This window comes from Phyllostomus hastatus, unplaced genomic scaffold (genome assembly GCF_019186645.2).
Source record: "Phyllostomus hastatus isolate PE091 unplaced genomic scaffold, TTU_PhHast_1.1 phas_scaffold_46, whole genome shotgun sequence".
NCBI classification, from domain to species: Eukaryota; Metazoa; Chordata; class Mammalia; order Chiroptera; family Phyllostomidae; genus Phyllostomus; species Phyllostomus hastatus.
This window is the reverse complement of record NW_025334032.1, coordinates 20,395,355-20,419,852: the sequence shown is the minus strand read 5'-3', so window position 1 is coordinate 20,419,852 and position 24,498 is coordinate 20,395,355. Positions and strand designations below refer to the sequence as shown.

General features: G+C 46.3%; 1 protein-coding gene across 4 annotated transcripts in view; it reads left to right on the top strand.

Moving 5' to 3' along the window:
- CSGALNACT1 (chondroitin sulfate N-acetylgalactosaminyltransferase 1) overlaps positions 1–24,498 on the top strand; it is a 314,893-nt gene that overhangs the window by 58,973 nt on the left and 231,422 nt on the right. For 2 of the 4 annotated variants that reach the window (XM_045821596.1, XM_045821601.1), the window contains exon 1: positions 2,814–2,939. The exons of the other annotated variants lie outside the window; for them this stretch is intronic. The gene's annotated coding sequence lies outside the window, so the exon portion shown is untranslated. Of the gene's footprint in view, positions 1–2,813; positions 2,940–24,498 lie in introns of those variants that run through there. 4 annotated transcript variants of the gene reach the window in all.

Sequence of the window (24,498 nt, the reverse complement as noted above, 5' to 3'; positions counted from 1 at the left end):
CAAGCTGGAAGGCAGCCTCCAAAATATTTTAGAAATCTAAGAGCCAGTATTTTTATGTAGATGCTTCATATTTACCTTGCATTAAAATCTGGATTTGTAGCCCTGGCTGGTGTAGCTCAGTGGATTGAGCGCGGGCTGCGACCCAAAGTGTCACAGGTTTGATTCCCAGTCAGGGTACATGCCTGGGTTGCAGGCCATGACTCCCAGCAACCGCACATTGATGTTTCTCTCTCTCTCTTTCTCCTTCCCTTCCCTCTCTAAAAATAAATAAATAAAATTTAAAAAATGTAAAAAATCTGGATTTGTTAGGTTATTATTCTGGAGCCAATTGTATAGCCACTTAGTTCATGTTTAGTTTTGTTATGGAGGTGACGTTGGTTTATAACATTATATGTTTCACGTGTGTACCATCACAACTTGACATCTGCATGTGCTTCGGTGTGCTCCCCACCAAAGGCGTAGTGTCCACTGCACAGCTGACTGACCCCTCACCTGTTTTGTGTACAATACTTTGTACACATTAAAAAAAAAAAAGGCTATAGGCTTTTTGTCCCCTCTGGAAACCACGGACCTGTTGTCTGCCTCTGTGAGCTCTTGTTTGTTTTTGTTTTTAATATTCCACATATTAGTGAATTTGGCCTGTGGTGTTTGTCTTTTTCATCTGGACTTATTTCACTTAGCACAGTGTCCTCAAGGTCCATCCACGTTGTTGCAAATGGAAGGATTTCGCCTTTTTATCGCTGAGTCATATTCCATTGTGTGTGTGTATGTGTATGTATCACATCTTCTTCAGCTGTCGTTCCATTGGCAGATACTTACTTTGTTTCCATATCGTGGCTATTGTAAATAATGCTGCAGTGAGCACAGGTGTACGTATCTTTTCGAAGTAGTGGTACAGTCATTTTAATAGGAACATATTAGGCCTCAGAGGGGGCAACCACCTATTTACAAGGAAGAAAGTGAGGCCAGGGGAGAGATTATGAAATACATTCATGGTCACACAACTAGGTAGCGGCAAAGGCAAGAAGCAGGTGAGAACTCAATGCTAAAACTTCCTTGTTGAATTTTTTCCCTTTTGTAAATGTTCAGGGATGAAATTGTCCAGAAACTTGAGTGGGGAAAAATAATAGGAGTCCAAATTCTTATTATTGAAATTAGGTTACTAGGATTTAAATGACTTCCAATTCTGTAGAAACTTGAAACTAAGTCAGTGGTTTTAGGGAAAAAAAAGTAACAATGTACTTTGAAAGTGTGCTGAATCAATGTTTCTATAGCTAGGCTTTCCTGGGGGACTTTCCATCACAGTTCACAATGTTAGGCGATGATGTTAAAGTGCTAGACTGTAGGCACTCAACTGCAAAGCGAGATGGGGGACTATTTTGGCCCAGGAGCTTCTTGCGGTGTCTGGTCTCCTGGGCTTGGCAGGTGGGAGGGGCTTGGGCTCTTTGCAGGCCTGGTGCCTCTGGGTGCAGTATTTGCTGCTCAGGCACCGCGGCACACACTCTGGGGGACTTTGTGGGTGTGTGCAATGGATTGTTTTAGAAGAAAATCCCATGAGTCCATGCTTCTTTCTTCTTTTTATTAATGTGCTTTTTAAAAAGACAGTTGCCTGCATTTGCTTAAGGGCGAACTGGGAATAGCTGAGCAACTCCAGAAGGGCTCAAAAGCACATATGAAGGCAGCGATCCCTTCTGGCAGCTTGTTTATTTAACATTTAAGGCAACCCATCTCTTCCCCATTCTAGAAGGCCTCTCGAACCCTCCAAGAGCTGCAGTGCAGAATGCAACACGTACAAATATAGTGCTTGTCTGCTCAGGGGACTTGCTGCGTCTGCCAGTCCTTGATCCAGTCCCGAGTCATCAACGCCACAATCTTCGTTATATGCAGTTGTCTCTGTTTTGTTTTGTTTTTAACTTTTTGAAAAATTAATTAAGAGAGTTGAACTTCCTAAGGTTGGTCATTAAAGATAGTTCAGTGATTTCTTTTGGAATGCAAGACTTGCAGTGGGGGCAGCTCTCTCTGCAAAACAAGAAGCGTCACACAAGTAGTTATTAATACTGTATTTACTGCACTTATGAGGAGTTGCCAGTAGCATCATCATTTTCTGGAACACTGTGTTCTGACTCTCGTTGGTTCATCTGTGCTATCTTTCTAGCCAAAAGAAAGTGGAACGTTGTGAAAACACCAGGTGAGTTTGGTAGCCAGTTGGCTAGTTATTTCACATAACAAATTTACTTCTGCCTGATTAACTTAGTTGCTAATGGTGTATGGTTGTTCCTGGAAAAAGTTTACAGTGTAAAATATTTATTGAGAACCTCAGTGTGCAGGTTAACTTAGTTACAGAGTTCAAGGAGAGGCAGGTGGCAAATGCCAGTCGAGACTGGCCAGTCCCCCATAGTGCTTGGGGTTAGATGGGTGTCCAAGTCTGGGTGGTCAGGGCTAGGGCTGGCATCAGGGCACAGTTGCACGGGCTGGTATCAAAACTGGTGATCACAGACAGGTAAGAATTGAAGACCTAAATGAGAACAAGGAATCCCCATAGGAGAAAACAGCCCCAAGAAAAGCGTTGGATAGGGAGCTGACTCAGTCGGGCAAGCATCAGGTAAGGCATGGTCAAGTCCGAAGATGTGAGAGGAGACTGCATTAGTCATCGCCCACGGAGTCAAACAGAAAACCTTTAATGCAAGGACTTAGTTACAAAAGTCTTTGGAAGATCTGAAAGCCAAATAGGGGACGATGAGGTCACCCAGCGATTTACCAATAGCAGGAAACCACTAACACCTCTGAGGCTGATGGGAAAAAAGAGAAGGAGGGTGGGGTGTTGCTACCAGAGGCCAAGAGCTGAGTCTACAGAGAAGCTCCCAGAAGCAGCTGGGACCATCGGGGAAGGCCTGTCTGGTGGGAGTGGAACCCAGTGGAAGGCAAAGCCACTGCTGGAGGTACTGTCCAAAGCAGAGAGCGCAGAGGGAAGACATGCTCTGCCTTCTTTCTCCTCCCTTTCTTTCTTCCTGTCTCCCATCTAAACCTAGCTGGAGCCAGTTGGCAAGTGTGCCTGGAAAGGTAGTTTGCCTGGGGGGTGGGGGGTGGGACAGTGGGGAGAATGGCCGGGAGTGGATCAGATTGCACACAGGCAAACCCCCAGCACCGGGGCAAAAGTCTGGGGCCGGGTTGGGGGAGACTCACGTGTGCTGACACGAGGCCATAGGCTGATGGACCCCACCGGAGCACAGAGCAAGACTTTGCTGAGGGGTAAAGAGCCTGGAGCATTGGCCTCCCCTGGTTTTCCAAGGCTGGTGCCCGAGAGTCCTGCGTGTGTGGGGGGTGACTGCCCTCTGGCCCACTGGATGCTCAGGCACACCTGGGGGAGGTGGCATCCTTTCTAGGATGCAGGCACTCTGCTAGATTCCTGCCCCATGTGAGGCCTCAGCGGCCGGCCCCTGACCAGAACTCCCAGAAACCACCCTGTGAGTGGTCGAAACTCTCAGGATGAGTGACGGAGAGTTCCATGACCGTGAGTACTAATGTAAAGGAAAGTTCTGTAGAGAAAGGGTTCTTTCATGCCTTTCTGCCCTGGACAGCTACAGAAGCAGCACTTCTCTGAGTTAGTCGTATAAATTCTCAGCCGTGAATTAGGGCATCTGCTGGTCTCTGTCCCCTTTTAGTCACTCTATTTAGAAAGATTGTCATTTGTCATCATCCCTGCCATCATTTATGACCATCTCCATTGTCATCACTCCAGGCATTGAATCCGCTGTAAGTAGAACATTGTATTATCTGCGTGGTGGAGAAGGGGTGAGGTCAGCTGGATTCAGCTGTTTGTCACCATGGTAATTATCGTTTGTGGAGCCATTAATATATGCCAGGCGCTGTGCTTTGAGAATAGTTACGCAGGGGTTCTTGGTGTGACTCAGAATCACCTCCAGGGCTTGCTAACGTGCAGATAGCTCCTTCCACTTGTGGCCTCCCGCTCCGTGTCTGGTGCAGCAGGTGTGGAGGGGGGCCTGACGGTTTGCACTTCTCAGCAGTTTCTGGTTGTCCTGCTGCTGCTGGCCCGGGGCCCCACCTCGGGAACCTCTGCGCTGGTGGCTTGGCTCTTCGCGGAGGCAGGTATTCTCATCTCCATCCTGCAGCCGAGGAACTGAGGCCTAACGAGGTCGCCGGACTAGTTAGAGGCAGATGGCCGAGAGGCAGCGGTGGGAGGTCATTGGCGGGTCAGCTGTTGGTGTCCTCCCCAGCCTGACAGTCTTGGCCAGGCCCGGACCATCCCTTAGGGCCTTGGCTCCGCAGGTCCCATGGCTGCCATTCTCAGTGGGCCAGAACCTGCGGAATTTGTGTTTGGTTTTACAAATTTCTTTCTTAAATTTTATTCTCTGGCGAAAGTAAATTGGTGGGTTCCTTTTTTTTTTTAATGGGGTCTTGTTTATATTGGTTTGAGGATCTTCCCCTTTTGGCACAAATGCTTGTGCTGGCCGAGGCTAGTGTGTTGTCTGAGGCAGCGAAGCCCCACTCTGGGCGTTCAGGGAGGGAGCCTCCGCAGGACCAGCTGGCCGCTGTGCCAGGACTCCCCGGGGGTTTGGTGGGGCACCTGGGCCCCGCCCCCTGCACTGTGGGGCATTTGCCACCATGCTCAGACCTCCCCTTCTGCCCCAGTGCCTGGCCTGTTGCCTGCGTTTTGTTTCGCAGTAAACCAAGGATGTGTCAAATAAAATCGGCCTCCCACGTGGATGGACGTGCGGCCTTCCCCAGGGACAGCTGCAGAGTCGTGGGCCCCCGAGTCCTGCTCCCTGACACTGCGCCAGCACCCTCGCCTCCTTTCCTGAGTCCCCCGTCGCACCAGACAGCCCGCAGGAAGACCCAGGGCTGATAAAAAGGGTGCGGTAGTATGCATAACACGCCACCCCCTTCCCTTCTGGGTTTCAGTCGCATATTAATTATTAATCCAGAGTGTCTTTATTTTTTCATCTGCACACTGCAAATGTGAACTCCAGCCATGTATTTTTAAACAGCGCTCTTCTGATCAAGCAAATTTGAATATCTCATGTCGGTTATTACAAGTGGGTTTTGCTTGTAAAGGAAAAAGCTGTTTTACATATGGTTTCTATTTTTTCATCGTGGTAAACTGTAGCCAGATCCTGAGTTAGGAGAAATGTGAGCCGTTTGCTATTGAGTAGTTCTCTCGATCACACTCACAGTGGCTCCCATCACATCTCCTTTGCAGAAATAGCGAGTTCAGACCCCAAGTAGACTGATCTGTGTTCTGGGCCCCGGAGTAGGTTAGAACAATCGATGCATTCATAATAATATAGATAATCTGGAGAACAGAAATGTGAAAACAGCGTTACTTGGCTATAGATGCGGTTGATGCTGCCACGTGGAGAGAAAAGATGTAAAATCGTATTTTCTGTTAGTTTACAAATTGGTTCCAAAAGTACTCATATATTAGTTACCCAACCAATATTAGGGAATCTATTAGAAAATAACCACTTGTGACCCTTTTTTGAAACACAGTTTTCAGGCTCTGGTAAATTTGTACCTGTAGGACTCTAAAGAATAGTTTTGTATTTTAATGGATTTAAAATAATAGGAAATTCTCACCATATTCCTCCTAGAATTGTTACGTAGAAGCCAGAGTCTTCCACAGTCGTGCACACCTGTTGTTTACTGCTGCACAGCAGACCTTCCCCGCGGTGGCTCGAAACAGGAGCCGTCATGTACTGAATCCACAAATGGGAAGTCTGGGCAGAGCTCTGCAGGGAAGGCTTGCACGTTCTGCACGTTCTCAGAGCGGCTCAGCAGAAGGATGGAAGGGTCAGGGGGATGGGAGGGCGGGGGGAGGGGATAGAGAGTCCTCTTCCCACGTGGCCACTCCCATGGCTGGGGAGTTGGCTCTAGCTGTAGACTGGGAGCTCAACTGGGGCCGGGGGCCTTGGTTCCTCTTCATGTAAGACACCCCATGATGCGCCTGTGCTGCCTCAGACCGCGGCAGCTGGGCCCTAAGAGTGATTGTCCCAAGAGAAGCAAGTGGCGAGCTGTGATGTGGTCTTCATGAGAGCCTGGGAAGTCTCATGGCATTACTTCTGCTGGGCTCTGTTGGTGGGCCAGTGCTGAAGGGCTAGGGACTGCAGACTCTGCATGCTGATGAGGGAACTGCCACAGAATTTGACCTGCTTTAGAACTGCCGCACCCTGATAGGAGCCTCTGATGAACCTTTAACAGTGGCTTCTAAGTGAAAGGCTCGGTCACTTGTTGACAGGGTGAGGCTGCGCGGCTCTCCATAAATCACGTGGCCCGTTGGAGTCTGTCTCACCCCCTCCGCTGGGTGTGTGCTGATTGGAGCCGTGTCCCTGAGGTCTGCAGAGCAGTGGGCTGGATGCGCGAGCCTGGTGAGGGCAGTTCTGTTGGGATGGCAGGGCAGGCATCAGGCGGCAGGGCGGGCGTCAGGCTGCAGGGCCACCAGGAAAGGTTTAATGATGATGATGATGATGAGGTGGGGACTGCAGGTACGGACCGTGCTTTCAAAACGCTTGGCGGAGGCTCGAAGAGCGAAAGGGCAGTAACAAGAGGGTGGCACCCAGCCAGCCAGCAAGCATTTTCTTTTTTCTTCTTCTTCAAGGATGGGAGAGTTCATAGGGTGAAGTAAAGGAGCCAATACAAAATGCAAGGCGGTGTTTTCCCCATTCACCTGTGTGATTTAATTTTTCGCCTAGATTTTCTTAAGTGCAGGGAGCATGGCCCAGTTTTGTACATGATGGGCCCATTAAAAATGTGCTGCAGAACAAAGGAATTCCACCTGTAGAAGAGCATGGTGCTTGGGGGGTGCTCACCACCTGTGCTAGCCTCCCTCCTTCCCTTCCAGGGTGTGGCCCTTCGCCTGTCATTTTGTTTCACAAGAGACCACAAAGATTTTAAATAAAAGTCTCCCACACTGATGGATGCGGTGGCCACCCCCAGTGACCTTCACTGGAATTCATAATGAGTTCTTCTTTTACTCTGACCTCAAACCTCAACAAGAAACTATCTATTTTCCCAAATTATTCATTGAAGTAAAACGACCCATAGGTAGGCCCATGGCTTGGGGGCTCCAAGAAGCCCCCAGGGACCAAATCAGTATCTGTCAGAGCATCATTTTCTCTTAGGGTGTCAACTGCTTATCTATAAAATGGAGTGTGAACACCTGCTTCAGAGGGATGTTGTGAGTGAGGAGAGATGGATCACTTTTGTACAAGCACTTTCCAAATGGTCACAATTGTGATCTGCAGAGCCTGTGCTAATGTCAGGAACTGATGATTTGTATTCCTGGAGGCCGCTGGGGATGTTTACATTTCATTAGGAATCTGACTTTTTCTCTGAGGGTCAGAGAGCGTCTGCTTCAGTCAGTTTTCCATTTTTCGACTTCTATAAGAAATTGGCAGGGAAATGTCAGCAACTGAAAAGTTGCAGCGTTTTTTTGCTTCATGATCTACAGTTGTAATGGACATAGTAATACCAGTACTCTCCATGTGTAGTCTTTCTCTCTCTTCTCTAAGGAGCGAACACCACCGACTGGAGTAAACAGTGGGAGAAGGGTGCTCCATAGGTGGAACTGTGTCTTTAGAAGCCAGATTTTCTCTGACACATGAGAATTGGCCGAAGACATTTCCAAAGTCACTCCTATTAGCGTGGTAATGGTCCGAAGCACACACCATGTAGAGAGTAATGCAACCCAGTTTATAATTTGTGCTAATTAACTGCTAGATAAAAAGAATTTCAGCTTTCGTTAATTTCATTTCCAGTAACTTGCACATCTGTACAGCACAAGACACCAGATTATTGTTGCAATGCGCACATGTGTGACGGTTTTCAGTAAGGCACCTCTTTCAGATCAACTACAGCCTTTCCAAACCAACACTTCTAATGGGGACCAAGGGTGAGACGTGAGTTGTGCATTTATTTCTTAAGTGTTTCTGCTCAGCAGAGGAAGAGTGTGGGTTGAAGCGATCACAGGTAGAGGCTGATACTGGAATGTTTGGTGCTGAGCTCAGGGGCGGTCTGAGGCCCCTGGGATGTCTGCTTCCTTACGGTGGAGTGAAAGTCACAAGTGCAGTCCTACTGTGCACACCGCTGCAGTTCTTCACCAACAGAGGCCCTTAAATAGCGGAGAGCTTTGGAAAAACCTGGCTTTGGCCTTTGCATCTCCTAGTGTGTGTGCCTCTGTGTTCTATAAGATTTTGTCCCTGGCAGGAATTTCTGTGTCAGGCATGAGAGGTAGACCTATGCAGCCAAGTTGGAAATGGAGTCAGTGAAGGGAGAGACGTGACCAACCGTCAGCCCTGTCTCTAGTCCCGCCACCACAGTGACCCCTGTGGTTTACCTAGGGTGTTGTGGCCTGATGCGGTCCCTCTCTGCAATTGCCATGTCCCCAGTGTCCTCACCCAGGCCAGCTTGTCCTTTCTGTGCTAACTAGGGGTGAGGGGGAGGTGGTTAACAGCCCCCGTCTGCAGAGGATCCTGAGCTCCGTGTGTCCCATGTTTCCGTGGGAACCGAGCATTCAGAAGAGTGCATGTTTGTTTGGGCTTTTGCCATCACATCCATGTTGGGGACGCCCCATCTGTGTGTGGTCTTGGTGACAGGCAGGCATTCACCCTGGCTGATCACAGGCATGCCTCCCAGCATAGCCAACTGGACACTCTTTCCCCTGGAACTTTGAAGCTTTTAAAAAAATTTAGATTTTATTTATTTATTTTTATAGAGGGGGAAGGGAGGGACAAAGAGAGGAAGAGAAACATCAACTGAGGGAGAAGACATTCTACACATCCCAGCTGGGGACCGAACCTGTAACCCAGGCATGTGCCCTGATCAGGAATTGAACTGGTGACCTTTCACTTTGTGGGGACAACACCCAACCCACTGAGCCACCGGTCAGGGTAGGAACCTCAGCCCTGGAGCAAGCAGTTCACAAAGGAAAGATGAGTGGATCTGCCTATGGCCGTGGTGGCGGCATTCCCTTGGGCTGCCTCAATGCCCCGTGGGTCCCTCCTGTGGATAAAGCAAGAGTGAGCTTTTGTTAGTCTGATATTTTCTCTTAAATTGGCAAGTGTTAGATTTAGCCCTGTTATCAAGCCCTAACTGACATGGAGACCCCCTTCCCTGGGTGGCCTCCAGGGTGCCATTGGTTTCACACTCTCTTTTTTGCCCTTCATTTCTGGGGCATTCTTGTGGGTCTTCTCCTGCCCTGGGTGGAGCATGGAACAGCGCTGATGGTCCCATCCTCCGTTAGTCCAGGTAGGTTTACCTGAGGAGGAGAACTGGGGTCCTCTTGCCTTTGTTGTGCATGGCTAACCGGTGTCATCACTGTGGTCTCTACCTTTGTGGGACACTTTGCTTGAGCATGTATGCACCTGATCCTTTTGATGTCTGCATACAGGTAGATACTACTATCCGAGTAGTATGGGTGATCCAACAGCTTCAGTGGAGCTGAGTGATTGGGTTGTAGAGCTGTTAACTGGCAGAAATAGGGCTTGAGTCGTGACATATCTCTCGGATACATCAGAGCCTTGTCACGAAACATCCTTCATTGAAAGATCACACCTATCAGACTGAGAAATCTCAGCTACTGAGAATTGCGGATGAGGAACATTTGAGTAAGAAGAGTTACCAGCTGGTGTCATCACCACAAACAGTCTTATTCTAAGTTCCCCAGGGGTGTGTGGTTCGTGTTAGGTCCCATTGCCTGGGCAGGTGAGGGGCTGGTAGGCTGAACACCTTCTCTCTCTCTCTTCTCCACTTGAGACAACACTGGGCTCTGCAACAGTGATGGTCAAGGGCTCTAGTCCCAACCCATCGGCAGCTCCTTCAGTCCCCACGGGACAGCCTGATGGGTCAGCTCCCAAGTCTGGGCAGTTTACATTGAAGTGCTCTTTTTATAGAGCTATTTGACACTAAGAACTAGTTCATACTAATTAGGATCATCCCCAAATTACTTTTCCCCCTTTTTTCTCAAATAATATGCTTATTGCAGATAGATTAGGAAATACAATAAACAAAAAAGTAAAGGAAAATTAGAAAATACAAATAAACAAAAGAAAATAAAGAAAAAGTCTCGACTTCCGGCAAGATGGAGGCATAAGTGGATGCACTGTACCTCCATGCACAACCAAGATTAGAACAACAACAATTTAGAGCTAGAATAACACCCAGAACTGATAGAGAATTTATCTGAATGGAAGTCAGACAGCCAAGAAGTTGAAGTAGACCCGTTCATCCAGACTGGTAGGAGGGGCTGAGAGGAGGAGCGGGCATGGGTCGTGGAGTGGGGAGATCTGGGAGAACTGGGCGCTTAAGGCAACCGGGAGTGCGCAAGGCTTCCGGGACGCAGCGGTGGACCCTGAGTACGTAAGCGGCGGCTGGCGGACCCAGTGAGGCGGCATTGTGGACCAGGGCAGAGCATGCAGCCCAGGATCCCAGGGAAGGGACTGAGATCCCAAGAGAACGGACCTACCACCATGGTCCCTCCCGCCCCCGCCCCCGCCCCCACGTGTAGCATCACAGTCTAGCGACTGGGGTGCCCAGCCCAGGTGAACACCTAAGGCTCCGCCCCTCACCGTAACAAGAGCGACCAGACCGAAAAAAAAAAGGAGAGAGAGAGAGACATGTCTCCAACAGAAGAACAACTCAGTCCCCCAGGACTCATCCTTTTGAGCGACCAAGAAATAGCCAATCTATCAGATGCACAGTTCAAAACACTGGTGATCAGGAAGCTCATGGAATTGGTTGTTTTGGGCGCAAATTACATGAAAAAATGCAGGTTACCATAAAAGAGATGAAGGAAGATGCATGGAGAACCAATAGTGAAGGGAAGGAAACTGGGACTCAAAACAATAGAGTGGACTAGAAGGATGAAAAAAACAACCAAGCAGGAAAGAATGAAGAAATAAGAATTCAAAAAAATGAGGAGAAGCTTAGGAACCTCCAGGACATCTTTAAACGTTCCAACATCCGAATTATAGGGGTACCAGAAGGGGAAGAGGAAAAGCAACAGATTGAGCACGTATTTGAACAAATAATAAAGGAGAACTTCCCCACTCTGGCAAAGGAAATAGACTTCCAAGAAATCCAGGAAGCTCAGAGAGCCCCAAAGAAATTGGACCCAAGAAGAAACACACCAAGGCACATCATAATTACATTAGCCAAGGTAAAAACGAAGGAGAGAATCCTAGAAGCAGCAAGAGATAAGGGGACAGTCACCTACAAAGGAGTTCCCATCAGACTGTCAGCTGATTTCTCAAAAAAGACCTTATAGGCAAAAAGGGGCTGGAAAGAAATATTCCAAGTCATGAAAGGCAAGGACCTACATCCCAGATTGCTCTATCCAGCAAAGCTCTCATTTAGAATGGAAGGGCAGATAAAGTGCTTCTCAGATAAGGTCAAGTTAAGGGAGTTCATCATCACCAAGCCCTTATTTTATGAAATGTTAAAGGGACTTATCTAAGAAAAGAAGATAAAGAAAAAACATGTATGGTAAAAGGACAGCAAACTCACAATTATTAACAACCACACCTAAAGCAAAACCAAAAGAAACTAAGCAAACAACTAGAATAGGAACAGAACCACAGAAATGGAGATCACATGGAGGGTTAGCAGCAGGGGGGTGGGAGGAGGAGAGAGGGGGAAAAGGTACAGAAAATAAGTAGCATAGAATGTAAGTTGAAAATAGATAGGGGGAGGGTAAGAATAGTATGGGAAATGTAGAAGCTAAAGAATTTATAAGTATGACACATGGACATGACTAAAGGGGGGAAAATGTGGGTGGGAGAGGGTGTACAGGGTGGAGGGGAGTGAAGGGGGGAAATGGGACAACTGTAATAGCATAATCAATAAAATATATTAAAAAAAAGAAAAAGTCTCATCTTGCCACCTGGAAATAACCACTTTAAACATACATTTTCCAGACCTTCTTTCTGTTTAAATTTTTACTACCGTGTACTAGGTATAGTTCTTAGCATTTTTCAAACCTAATCTCATCAAGTGCTTCCCAATTTGCAAGATATTATAATCCTTATTTTGTAGAAAAGGGAACTTTGGCTTAAAGGGGCCTATCTAATTTCAAAGGTTGTGCTTTTACATAAATGTATGTGTACCTTTAAAACATGTACACTATAATGTATGTGTACAGTGTACATTATAATGTATATGTCCATTACAGATGTGTGGTTGTGAGATGAGTGCTTACTGAGCACCGTCTCCAAAGCTTGCTCGGGCCGCAGCTGGCCCGTGCTGCGAGGATCGAGGAACACTCTCGTGTGCTGGGCCGCAGCGGGAGTGCATGAGCCGGATGGGCCCCGGTTTTGTGGGGCCTGATGCTTAGGCAATTTTGGTTTTCTTTTTAAGAAAAAAACATACCATTTCGAGTTACAGAATTAGATACAAACGTGCCTGTTTACAATGAGAAAAGCAATCACAAGAAGTCACTGATGCTTTAGAGAGTCAAGCCCCCTTTTTCCTTGTGAGCTCCCCTCCGGCAGCTGACCAGAAAAGCTAACCTGGTAAGGCTTCCTGATGGGAACCTGGCCTTTCCTCCTGCCCAGGGCACTCTGCCCTCCCAGGGCTGGTGTCAGGAAGGGGCCTTGCTGCCGGAGCCTCATTGTCTTCCCAGGCTGAACAGGAGACAGGGCGCCAGGGAGGCCGGGGCCCCAGGGCTGTGGCAAGGGGAGGAGAGCTCATGGGGGCTGCTGAGCGTCCCCACGCAGGAGTGACACGGAATTCTTGTCTTGTTTCAAGATGCTATAAATATTTGCTGGCATTTCCTTCTCACAGTTTTATGGTTCCATGTCTTGTCTTTGTTAGATCTTATTTATTATTAGTATTTCCCCCCAAATCTTAACCAGTTGCTTCAATACTATTTGTTTGCAATTTTTTTCATGTTCTGTTCTAGGTAGTTGCTTTTATTTTTCATGTAAAAGGGATCTTACATCCTCCCCTAGACTCTTTTCTGACTGGATGCTGTTGGTATGTATACGGGCCTTAAAAAAAAGAATTTGACATACTACCAAATTCTTAGTAATTCTAATGGTTTTTTAATTGTCAGGCCTTTTTATCTTGTTTCTACTTTCTGAAACCCATTTTTGAAGTGGGCTCTGATCTAAATGCTAAATGCTAAATGCTAAAATGACAGGCCCCTCGGCTGTGGGAGGCGGCCAGGGCACGTGGACCTCATCTTTGTGACCTGATCGCCAGGATTACCGGTTGGAATGACTGTGATCAACCAAAGTAGGGTCAAGGTCGGGATGCACAGAGCGGGCAGAATGTATCACAAGTCACTGCAGGCCCGACCAAGTGTGGATCGCAGGGCACAGAGTGAACTGCAGCACAGTCCAGTCACACATCCTGAGCTGACGTGGGCTCGGTTTCGGTCCTGCGGCAGAATACGGCTGTTTGTTAGTTTCTCCATCCGTCCTGTCTCTCCCAGCATGTCCGTTCCCCCAGGGTTGTTTAATGGGATGCTGTGCTCCGGACGAACTCCGCCCACCTGCTCCTCACTGAATAAAGGGCTGCAGTGCACGGATCCAGGTGGCAATGAGCACAGATTTTAGGGATTTCCTAAACATTTGAGTGTTGCTGGGTGTCCATACTGGTGGGGCTCCCGCTGCAGCATCCTGCCTTCAGACGCCCCAAGGGGCTGTGTTACTCCTTCTCTGTGCCTGTCGGACAGGCTGCTTGCGCCCAGGCCTCCGGCGTGGGCAGGCAGGCCTGTCCCAGATCAGCAGCTTCGCTCAGGCTGTGCTGTGTCACGGCCCCAGCTCGCATGGAGGTGAGCAACCTGAGACCTGTATCATCTGTGACTTACTTGTGGTTTAGGTGGATTTTTCTTGAACATTGTTTCACCCGGAAACACCATAATCTGTGGGCTTTACACCCCTGTGTGGTTGCTGAGTGCTGTTCTGCAGGAGAACCAGCAGGGGGGAGGCTGCAAGTCCCAGGGGTGTGGCAGTGACTGGGGTCGACTGGGGTCACCTTCAACCTTACGGGTGTGGTGTGTGGCAAAGGGAAGTGTCCCCAGTGGGGAAGGGGGGGGGCGTAGAAATCTGGGGAACCTTCTGTTTGGGGAATGCTGGGAGCCATTTTATTTCTAATTAAGAAGAGGCCTAGGAAGGGAAGTTAGCTTGCCAGCTCATTAGCAGACTTGCTGTGCAGACCTCCCCGCACATGGCCCGGTGGCCAAACGCAGGCAGAGGAAAGACATCCCGCCCCTAACAGGTGCTGGGCCTGGGGCGGGAACATACATGGAGGCTTCCACACCATGTTTCTAAATAAATACTTCATTAAAAACTTTGTTTCAATTACAGTTTACATTCAGTATTATTCTGTATTAGTTTCAGAGGTACAGCGTAGTGGCTATTTCAAGTGCCCACTCGGCCCCATGACTACCCTCTGACTACCAGTTAGTGCCTCTCAGTGCCTTCACCCTTCCCACCCATCCCCCAGCCCTCCTCCCCTCTGTAGACCATCCGTCTGTTTTCTGCACCTGTGAGTCTGTTTCTATTTTGTCTGTTTTGTTTATTGTGTTCTTTAGATCCCACATATAGTAAAATCATACGGTATTTGTCCTTCTCTGCCTGGCTTATTTCACTTAGCATAATACCCCCCAAAACTAAATAAGTATTTCAAAGTTGTAAGTCAACCTTTGCATAAACCCAGTTCTATCCTCCTGTCTTAATAAATACACCTTCCTGTCATCCTTGATGGCCAGAGTCAAATCCCCAGACTCCTCAGGTTCTTGTCTAGAATCTCCCTGTGGTACGAATAGGCATCCCTGGCCCCAGGTCCCACGTTTGGCCGCACCCTCTGCAAACAGTCTCCCTTGTACAAACTGGAGGTGTGTTCCACCTTTGAGAGGCTGAACCAGGCAGGTGCTGGAACAGGCCCCACGGACCTGTGGTGTGGTCTGGGTAGGTGCATCCCAGGGGTCTGTGAGCTCCTGGCCCCTGGGCACGTGTGGCTGGAGGAGGTGTGTGCAGGGACCTCTAAGCATGGTGTCCAGCACACAGGCTGAGTCTCTTGCCCAGCCTAAGATCGGTTGGGTGGGGGATAGAGATGGGAGGAGTGGGCAGGGTGGACAGGAGCTTGAAACCCATCCAGGGCAGGTGAGGTGCTGTGAGGGGTGCGATTGGGCACCCCAGGCACAGGGGCAACAGGAAGTGCCAAATTGTGTTCTTAGAAATGCCCTTTTAACTTCTAGATTGTGGGTGATTCGTGCACAGAATCACCATGCCCAGTGGATGTGTCCTGCCCCGCCTCCGACCCTTCTCCTTCCCAGTGCCCAGTGTTTCTGTAGAGTGTGGCTGTGGTGTTCGGGGAAACAGGTCTGCTGTGGTGAAAGGAGCCGCTAGTGGGGTGGGGGACGGGGGGGGGGCGGGGGAGCAAATGGCATCTCTCTCTGCTCCCCTCTGCTTGCTCTGCTCTTACAGGTCTGCTGGGCTGGTCCTCATTCTTTGCCTCAGCTCCCCACCGCCACCCGATATCTGTCTTTCCACTTCATTTCTGTTCTCATTCTCACTTCTTTCTTTTTGTCTGAGAATCTCTTTCCTCCTGATGGTGGTGGCTTGGCAGGGGTAGCGGGGGCTTTATAGGGAGGGGAGACATGCTTCTCTTGCATCCTAGTTGGCTGGGATATCATTGTCATTGTGCCGTGTTCAGGTGTTTTACAAATTAAATAAGGTTTTGTGGGCTGACATGGAAACGCAAGTATCCCTAATAACATTATTTCTATGGAGAAGTACCTTCCAGGTTTCACATAACTGATTTGCAAATGAACTTTCAGAACAAAACGTGCTTGTCAGTGTGGCTGTTATTTTTAGAAGTTTGGATGTGAAAAGTGTTCTGTGTACATCAGTAAATGAATTTAATTAAGCCTAAACTGCTGTGTGGGGCCCCTTCCATTTCTGAAGTGTCAACGATTTTTGTCCATCTCCCTTGTTTCAGTGGGTGAGGAAGCTGCTTTCAGGCAATGCGGGGTGATTTATATAAAAGGAAACACAAAGCTCTGTCTGGAGCCAGGCACTGATCCCACCCTGCTGCTGTCTTCTGTTCCTATCAGGATATAAGCGTGCCTTTTGCTTATCAGAAGATCTGGACCCAGAGTCTGTTTGGAGGCAGGGAGCTCAGGGAGGGTGTGCAGGGGCCTGTGATGGCCTGGGACCACAGCGGGTGCTGCCGGAGCCCACCTGTGTGCACAGGAACCTCAGTCCCCCTAGAGCTCGTTAGATTTCATGCACATGGTCATGCTAGAGTGAGACCATGTTTGAAGAGAAGAAGCAAGAATCGTAGCTTTTTAGAGTTTAAAGATGGCCACGGGGCCATTCGATCAACATTCTCAAACAGTGTCCTCCTCCCTATTTTAAGGTGAGATTGGTTTGTACGTGGAGTGCGTTGTTGGAAATGTTTTTACGGCTTTGCAGCAGTCTTGAACTGCCTTAATCTTTCAGAGTTCTGGTACCTACAATAACAACTACCGTTTTTTCAGGACTGGATGAAATTTATTTTCTGTGGTACTGATTGCATAACATCCATGAGGCTGTTGGCCATCTATAATATATAATATCTTCATATTCTGAAGAGCTCTCTTTCATGGATCAAGAGGTATAGAATTTCTCCTTTAAAAAATGTTTTTAAGATTTTTGATTCATTACATTCCAGGAATTCCTTTTTATTCCTCTCAGCTACCTTGAAGTCCTTTCAGTCATGGCTTTTTTCCTTGACCTTTCCATGTGCGCCTTTAGTCTTGGATCTTGTTTTCTTAATAAGCTGGGGACCCAGGAATATTCCTTAAGCTTATTTACCTTCTCTGTTGGGTGCCTGATTTGCACACATGTTGAACATCATTAGTGATTGCTCTGCTATGAGGACGACCTAAGACAAGACTCCTAAAGTTGAGCTGCCCTTTTCTGTGGCTTCTCCTAGAATGGTTTTTGCATATCACTGGTTATCTGATGAATAACCAGTGCCAGTCTGGAGTTTCCCTATCCCTTTTCTGACCTTCTTCTGTTGGCTAGGTTTCACTATTTCACACTGATTCTCACCATCTGATCTCAGGCCCCAAAGCAAATATATAGAGACCTTTTTCTACCTCCTGCCCATCCCTTTGCCCCTGATTGCTGGGTTTTTAGGTTAAAGTGATTGTCTAACATTTGGGACTAGTCCCAGAGCAAATGACTTGGGCAATGTGTTTTTATTGTAGCCGAGCAGCATTTAGTGGGGTGTGATGTTTTTCAGACAGCTTGAAAATTCCAGTCATCTGTACCGTAACATTTCCCACAGAGGAATCCTCCCTGCTTCCACGCTGAATTCTGCACAGCACGTTCCCCATCCACATATTCTCACGCTTCAGGATGACTTCTCACACCTTCTCTCCTCGAGTCTCCAACATCTCCTAGTCCTTCCTTACTATCATCTGGTGAGTTTGCCTTTTGTTTCACTGATGAAGTGAAAACACGTTGAAGACGGTGACTATATCCTTTCAGTGCAGAAACTACGTCCCATCGATACTTCTGGACTCTGGTTTTTGCCCTGCTAAACCATTGTATTCAGCCAGGCCCTGTCCACGGTCTGTGCTGCTTCTTGCTCTGGATTCTGTCTCCTCTCACCACTCAAGGGTGGCCTTTAAAGTTCATCTTTTTCTTCCTGCATCATTGACTTTTCCTCTTTCCTGGGTCAGTAATATCAGTGTCCAGCAACACCTTCTGTCTTAAAAAATGTGCTCTTGAACTCCCCAGGCTGTAGCTACCACTCCTTTCTCCTCCCCTTTACTGTAAACCTTTCAAAAGAACATCTACACTCCTCCCTCCCTCCATTCCTTCCTTCCTTCTTAATTAGTTTGGCTTTCATTCCCGCCCCTTTGCCAAACAGTTCTCACCAAGATCACCAATAACTTTTACCATCGTCAAATCCAATGGTTGGTTCTCAATCCTTTTTCATACTTGGTTCCTCAGCAGCATTTGACAGAATCCTCTCCTCTTCTTGATTTTCTTCCCTGACTCCAGGACCCAGCTTCTCAGTTCTTGTTCTTTCTCTTTATTCCTGTCGCTGTTGGTGGTTTCTCTTCCTCTTGCCAGCATCTCGCACTGGACACCCCAGGCTCAGCCGTCGACTCTCTTCTTTTCTCTCTTCACTCACTCGACAGATGTTCTTGTCTAGTTTCATGACTTTATTTCTCCAGATATTTTTGGTCTTAATTTCAGTATTTGCTCCTTTTTATACAACAACGATGTCTATTAGATCTTTAAGATTGTTCCAGTTTCCCGAGGCGGTGTGTTTTATATGACTCTCTTATATTCTTCTTTCTTTTCTTCCTATGTGGTAATGTCTATTGATTCAAGTTTACTGAGTTTTCCTCTTTCATCTCCATTCTGCTTTTGCAAGGGCCCCATGAGTTTTTGATTATAGGTATTCTAGTTTTCAGTTCTATAATTTCCATTTGGTGCTTATTTATAGTTTGTTTCCCTGCTGGGAGCACCCAGTTTTCCATCGATTTTAAGAGTACTTACCTCACGGAACGTAACTATAATAGCTGCTTTAAAGCCTTCGCTTGAACATTCTGTCATCTTAGTCATGTTGAGTTGGCATCTATTGATTATCTTTTCCCTTGAGAGCTGTTCACATTTCCCTGGTTCTTTCCACATTGAGTAATTTTGCATAGTCCTGAATGTTATGTTGTGTAAACTCTGGGTCCTTTTGTAATCCTGGAGAATATTGGTGTTTTATGTTTTAGCAGTCCACATGGCTCAGGATAGATCCCGCTCTGTCTCACCCTCTCTGAGTGGAGGTGTTAACACAGTGGAGTTTTCCAAAGGCTCTGCTTTCTGTTCTAGGTCTGTCCTGACACGTGCAACCCAGGGGTGAACTTGAGACTTGGCTGGGTTCACAGACAGAAGTAGAGGATCCCCTTCTCTAGCTTTCTCTTCTCCGTGGTTCACTCACACTTTTTGATTCACAGGAGAGAGAGAGAAATGGGTTTTCTTCCAGAGATATGTCTGACTGTGCAGTTCTGTGAGTGGCGGCCTACCCCTGGAGAGAAGCCAAGAGAGGGAGTGAGCGAGGGAGAGGGAGAGGAGAATTAACCATTTGCAGGTCACTTTTCCAACTTTTGCCTCCTTTCTACACTCTACTTTCCCCCCATGTTTTATTGTCATAAAATATACATAACGTAAAATTTACCATCTTAACTATTTTAAGTATATAATTCAGTAGTACTACATGCATTAGTAATGCTGTGGGGCCATCACCACCATCCATCTCCATCGCTCTTTTCATCTTGCAAAATCGAAATCTCTTTATCTGACAAAACTGGAACTCTGTACCCATTAGACGATGACTCCTCATTTCCCCCAGTCCCTGGAAACCCCCGCTCTACTTTCTGCCTCTGTGGTTTTAACCACTCCAAGTGTCTCATATAAGTGAAATCATACAGTAGCTGTCTTTTTTAGTGACTGGCTTATTTTGCTTAGGGTAATGTTTTCAAGGTTCATTCATGCTCTCCTATATATCAGAATAGACTTCCTTTTTTAGGCTAAATAATATTTCATCACATGTATATACCACATTTTGTTGATCTGTTCCGCTATCTATGGACACTTGGGTTGCTTCTGCATTTTAGGCACTGAGGATAATGCTGCTATGAACACAGGCGTACAAATACCTCCTCGAGACCCTGATTTCAGTTCTTTTATGTTTATGTTCATAAATGGAAATGCTGGATCATGTGGGAATTCGATTGTATTTTAGTTTTCTGAGAAACCAACACACTATTTTCCAGACACACCTTTTTATGTTCCACTAACAGTGTACAAGGGTTTCAATTTCTCCACATCCTCACCAACATTTGTTATTTTCTGGGTTTTTTTTTTGATAGCAGCCATCCTAACAGATGTGAGGTGGTATCTCATTATAGTTTTGATTTGTATTTCCCTAATGATCCGTGATGTTGAGCATCTTTTCATGAGCTTATTTGCCGTTGTACGTCTAGCCTCGAGAAGTATCTATTCAAGTTTTTAGCCCATTTTTGGACCAGGTTTTCATTGCTGTTGTTATTGTTGAGTTTTAGGAGTTTTCTGTATATTCTAGATACTAATTCCTGATCAGGTATATGATTTGCAAATATTCCCTCCTCTTCTGTGGGTGCCTTCTACCGCTGTTGACATCGGCCTTTGGTGCACCAAGTGTTCATTGTTCATGAAGTCCAGTTTCTCTATATTTCTTTTGTTGCCTGTACCTTTGGTATCCTATCTGAGAAGTCATTGCCATACCCAAGATCACAAAGCTTTGTCCTATGTTTTCTAAGAATTTTATAGTTTTAGGTCTTTGATACATTTTTGAGTTAATTTTTGTGCAGGGTGTTAGGTAAGAGTGCAACTTCATCCTCCTGCACGTGACCATCCCGTTTTCCCCACACCATCTGTTGAGAAGACTGCCCTTTCCCCACGCCGTTGAACGGTCTTGGCACTCTTGTCAAAAATCACTCGACTGTATATGTGAGGGTGTGTTCCTGAGCTCTTTATTTTATTCCATTTATTCATGTATCTGTCCTTATGCTGGTACATACTGTTTTAACTACTGTAGGCACAGTCTGCCTGCTTTTGTTTCCTTTTCATGGTTCTCAGCTTTTTGTCGTTTTCCCAGATTTTCCAGTTGCAGTCAGAGGGAGGATGATTATCATAGGCATTCACCAGTAAGATAGTTCTATGATTTGAAATGTCTTATTGGCAACACCCAGATTCCTATCTCTTGCCTGTACCTCTCACCTAAACTCAACTTCTTCACATAGTTTGCTGAGGTTAGCATCCTCACCCTCTCTATTTTCAGCATCTGTGAAGCACAGCCAGATTGGTTGTGAAGATACGGTAATTGTGTAGCTCAAATACTTAAACTCAGAACCCATCAAAGACTCTGAAATCCATCTCACATTCGTTCTTGCATCTAAGGCCCCTTTTAGTGCGGCGAATGAGTGGCCACGTGGGTTATTCACAGAAAGGACAGTGGTCACTCCACGGTGTGTGTTCTCACTGCTGGTGAGTATTAAGAGGACATTTGCCTCTTGTTCTTTCTAAGGCTACTTTATAAATTAGGGAATATTTTGAGATGGCTTTCTAGATTCACTTTCAACTTCTGAAAGTGGGCTTTCAGAAGGAGGATTTTGAAGATGTTATTCTAACAGTGAAATACAGTGCTGACAACTCAGTTCCCACTGCCGCAACAATGAGACTGTTATTGCTCAATAGAGTGATCGCATGATGCACCAGCTTAAGTGGTAAATAACTGACATGTCCTGTTCTTTCTTTGCTTTTCCCAGTGCAGTATTTTCTTGTTTGTCAAGTTTATGCATGTTATTTAAGGCTTTTTTTCCTTCTTTATGTGACAGTATAAGTGTCTTATTTCTATTTTTATGAGAGTAGCAGTCTAATAATGCCATGGTTGGAATTTAGGATGAATTGTGGTTTATGAACTATTAGAAGATAGACTTCTCATTTGTGTTTTGAGGAGTAAGAAATTATGTAATTGCCATCTTTAAGTAACTAGAAAGGGGGAAATAGTAGAAGTGTTTTCTGCATAGTCTGTGGGTGCTGTTCAGCATTTTATTTAGATAGTTAATAGTATTCTTCAGCTGTCCAGGTCCTGTGGCAGTTTCCAGCATCCTGAAGACATTGTTACAGGAGTCCTGTTGGGAAGATGCTGACTGTGTCTGAGGCGTGACTCACTTCTCTTGGTGGAAGGAAGCCTTAGGGGGAGGGAATATTTCTAAGTGTCTCCCAGCTGTATGAAAGCCAGAGTGTCTTTTGAGTACTCATTCATTGTTTTGTTCATTTATCAGTCAAGTAGATACTGTGTGCTCTGCTCTATCTATATCAGACACTATACTAGGTAGGCATCTAGGGAGGAGATCCTCTCTGATACACGGAGTTGCTGATGGTGGAGAGATGGGGAAGCCAGAGCATTTCTGGGATACTAATGAAAAAACGGTCCAGGTGTGGGTGGCAGGAACCTTGACAGGAAGAGAGCAAGAAGAGTCTGAGCTTTACATGCTTTAAGATATTGCTGTCCTGTGCTGTTAAAGTACATGCCGTGAGCCTCGACCTTGTTTGTACCCAGTTCTATGTAATTTCACTTCGTTGTGTTTCTTTGGAGAAAATAGAAGCAGCGTATATCATAGCTAAAAAAAGGGAGAGAGTCTAATTGACCCATAGACCAGAAGGATGAAATTAATTATGGTACCTTCATGAGATGGAGTTCTCTGCAGTCATTAAAAATCACATTGCAAAAGAACATTTAATGGCATGGGGAACACCATCTAATAAGTGGTGGGGGGAGCCTATAAAGCAGTAAGATCTCAATTTGGTAATGCTACATTGTCAGTCAAGCCCACCTGGACTGCCCAGTTGGAATCGCAGCCATTCCCACCCCTACCCCCCACACCCCTTCCCCCGTGCACTTCCAGTGGCCTCACCCTGCTCTGCTCCTTACCACTCATAGTTACTACTTTGTAACAAATACATATAGTTTCCTTGCTCATTATTGCTTATTGTCTTTTTCCACGGATGAAATATAAGTTGTAGAAGAGCAGAAATTTTTTTTGGTCTAGTTTACCCACTGATGTATCCAAAAAGCCTAGGAAAGTGTCTGGTGCATGGCAGGCCCTAGGAAATGCTATAATTGTTGAATAAATGTTGAAGGAAATGTGGTTGGACTATAATAGAGACAAGTGTTAATTTTTTTCTTTTTACTTTTCTGAATTTCACATATTTTTAATAAAGTAAACTGGGATTAAGCTTTAAAAAGATACTGGTACATATGCATTCTTCCTGTAGACCAAACTAGTTTATCTGGGGAAATGGCTGAAGGGGCAATCAAAGAGGGCAAAACCAAAGCCTCCCAGTTGTGAGCAGAGAATGGTGTCTGGCTGGATCTCAGGACCAGACGGCTGTGGTCTGGGTCCTGGACTTGACTGGCAGCTGGGTTTTGTGTCATCTCGCTGGTTGTGCCCCCTGCTTGTGGCTGCCTCCATGCCTTGCTTCTGCATTCTCCTTCCTATTTTTCCTGGTCACTGTTTCAAATTTTGTGTTTCTTTCAACTGCCAGCTTGAGTCATCCTTTCTTTTTATGGCCTTCTGTGACTGCCCTGGTACATTGTCCTTGGAATTCCCACAGCACTTGCAGAGTGTGCCATGCACAGTGCTGGGGGAGACACTGCCCGTCATTCTTAGTACCTGGCCCTCGCAGCTGGCCCTCAGGGGAGCCGTGTTTGCCGTGGCCATCGACCGAGGAGGCTAAAGCTACCATTGCTGGGAGCCAGTGCAAGCTATTTTAAGACAGAAACCATAGAAATACTTTAAGCACATATGCTCTTCTTGTCTCATGTTATCTTTTCTCTGCAAGTAAATGACAAGCTGCTTGAGAAAAAGGTTTCTATTTTCCACTTTTCATGCCTTCACTAGCGCATAAACAGTTCTGGTCTCCAAGTTGCTATCACGTACTTGCTGGTTGGTCCTTGGTTTCCCATATATAAAATAAATGTTTCTGACCTTTCAGAGATGGCATAAGAATAATATAAGGACAGTGATTCAAGCACTGTAGAAGGCATTATATATGTATGCACATATATATTTAATGACATTTTGTTATTAATAATTTAAAAAGCTAATAAACTGAAGTGAAATGTTCAAGATACAACTTGGCTGCAGTAACATTCTGCCTTAGTCTTGTACCATTTTTATTCATGGAATACAGATAGATTTTTTGGCAGTGAGGTATTAGACAACAGATTATTCAATTCAGTAAATATTTATTGAGATTCTACTACTTCTAAGGTAGTGTGTGGGCACTGAAGGGGACGCAGAGGTCAGGCGGGGACTACTTGCATGTGATCAGGGGCAGGCAAGCACGCGCCGGGCGGGGCACACTGTGACGAGCCCAGAATGAGGAACAGTGTTAGGTGGGAAACTGTAGACGTGGGGAAGCAAAGGATTCCAGGTGGAGGCAACAAAATTGAAGAGGGGTGGGGGTGAAGCTGTTGAAGAGGGGTGGGGGTGAAGCCTTTGGGGAGAAGAGTGGGTTACTCCTGGGCGGGACTGTAGGGAACACGAGGAAAGGGCTGTGGGGGATGAAGCCAGCACGCAGGTTTGGGCAACGTGGAGAGCCTTCGTGCTGCAGTAAGAAGCTCTGCTGTCAGTCTCCCAAGAGGCCTTTGGGTATTTTACATTAGAAATGGGTTTTGAAAGAAAAGGCTTACAGTTTTGATATGGTTTGATAAATAGAAGAGTGATCATATGCTTTTGATATCTGTGATATTTATGGTAATGCCTTTCATCTCATAATGAAATTTATTCAGTGAGAATACATAAAATCAAAGAGAGAATTGTTTGCTTCCAAAAACATAGGTTTTTTTTTTCCTTTTTCCCCTGTAGTTGCATAGCCACTGGGTTGGACTAGAGCTCAAATTGGCAAATTTACTCAAACTACTCTTGAGGAAATGAAA